We start from the raw sequence: 2,085 nt of genomic DNA, 5'->3' as shown, positions 1-2,085 counted from the left end.
GGATGTGTTAATATGATGTATATGTGACATGTGGATCCCACATTTTTTGATGAAATGGTGGGTGTTATAACACCCACCAATGTGGATGCTCTTATAGAAATTAGAATTAATTAAGGTTAAGTAACATTAAACTAAGTTATATTAATTAATTAATTAATTATGGTTATGATTATTAATTAATTAGGATTTATTTTAACTTAATATCTCACTTTGTAAAGTATCAAATATTAAAGAATTGAAAAAAATAATAAAGAAATTAAAAAACTCAAAGTGATGCATAAGCTAGAAACAGCAATGAACGAAGATCAATTAGAAACATTGATTAATGAAGATGTCGGCTCAAATACAATACGAGCCCAAGCCAAAATCCAAACTGAAAACATTAGTTTTTCTTTTTCAATTGTTTATGTTGAGCTCTGTTGGAATGCAACCTAAAAACTTTTCAACATCTCTATAGCTGATCTCCAATCATTTTCTTCAACCATCCTTCAACTGCAAAAAAATATGAAAAATATACATAATTAAAATAATTAAACAAAGATACGACTCAAGGCTTCTCAACCTCAAGCCAACTGGATTGAACTCTAGCAAAAAGTTGTTGTTCGAACGTAAATATTATATCCATCAAACCCTTCCATTTAGTGAACTTCACTGTTAATTGAGCTACTTCAGTCAATTGAATCAACATTTTTCCAGTTGAATGAATCAAATAATTGATCCCTCCTTTACTACGTAAACATCTTGTAAGCATATGCAAAGTTCCAAGATCAACCTAATCACTTCTACAAGATCAACCTAATCACAAACCACGCCTTGGTACCTATTGTTCAAGGTTAAAAGCATCAACCCAAGTTAAATTAAATCATTGATCCTCTGTTACTAGGTTCACCTCATAAAAGGCATTATTCTAAGTCTGCATTTAATGCACATGTCAGTACTAATACAAGTCAAAAATAACCTAAACCCTTTGTTAAAAACACATGGTCACAGTTGGTCAATTGGGGGACATCGTTCATTAATAATCTCCCATTTTGTGTTGGGCAATCTTGTTATGTTAGCAAACAGTACAAATAAGTAAATTAAGAAATCAAGATTAAAGGTCCGTTGTACCTAAGCTCCCTTCTATGTGGTCCCTCTATTTAGCATTCTATCCTCGTGTATCATTTTAAAACAAATGTAAATCAAGCATAGCATGATTCCCATATATAATAGTACATTTGATTCAACAGACTAGTACTCAATAGAAAATTAAAGATTTGAGAAACTTGATGACTAACTGTCCCCATAAAATTGGCCCTTCAAGCATTCATATACTCTTAATAGATAAATACAATAGGTCAAAAAAATTAGGCCTTCAAACATCCATATTTCCTAAAGAGCAAAAGACGGATCTTTAGATGCAAGAACCATCAAAATGTAGCAGTACTAGTTGAGATAAGGGCAGATTACCCGAATTCTTTTCTCTTAGGAGGGGTGGTGAACAGGATCTTGGCGGCAGTCATGAAGTCGAGGTTATCGAGCTGGCGGTAGGCCTCCCTCCTCGCCTCCGCCTCCGCCTCCGACCGAGCAGCCGAGACGGAAGGGGGAGAGGAGGAGGAAGGGGATATATCCTTATCGGGTCGATATGCGGTGGAGGAGATACGTCGACCACCGAAGACGGAAGGAAGACGGCGCGAGGGAGGGAACAGTAGCCGCGTAAGGGCAGAAGGAAGAGGGCCGAAGGCCATTTCAACACATCCCCGATTCTTCCTGGACTCGAAGTGGCAGCACGGTCGTCGCAGGCGACGGCTACGCCTCGGGTGGCGGCCGGGGCGTGGCGCGATCAAGGAAACGCCCTAGGGTTGTTTGGAGAAAAACGTGAGGTAAATGGGCCGTTCATGGGCCAGACGGGCGGGCATAGGTTTCCAATTAAATTGTTCAGAGTTAAAAATAAAATACAAATAAATATTATTTTATTTTTGTACATGAAATAAAGGGAAAGTTTTTATTATTTTTTTCTTATAGTTGACTGTTTACTGTCATTTTTGAATAAAGTTTTTATTTGACAGTTACACGTAGAAATTCTCGTCAAAGTCACTGTTTACA

At 37.1% G+C, this 2,085-nt stretch overlaps 1 long non-coding RNA gene across 1 annotated transcript; it reads right to left on the bottom strand.

Moving 5' to 3' along the window:
- Window positions 1–295: 295 nt before the first annotated feature.
- Window positions 296–1,822, bottom strand: LOC141843757 (uncharacterized). Its single transcript, XR_012603062.1, has 2 exons — window positions 1,450–1,822; window positions 296–492 (listed from the first exon to the last, which is right to left on the bottom strand). It is a non-coding gene; the product is annotated as an uncharacterized LOC141843757 (long non-coding RNA).
- Between the last annotated feature and the right edge of the window lie 263 nt (window positions 1,823–2,085).

This window comes from Curcuma longa, chromosome 13 (assembly GCF_044706935.1).
Source record: "Curcuma longa cultivar G26 ecotype Majalengka, Jawa Barat chromosome 13, ITB_CL_G26_1.1, whole genome shotgun sequence".
NCBI lineage: Eukaryota > Viridiplantae > Streptophyta > Magnoliopsida > Zingiberales > Zingiberaceae > Curcuma > Curcuma longa.
This window is presented reverse-complemented; position numbering and strand designations above follow the sequence as displayed.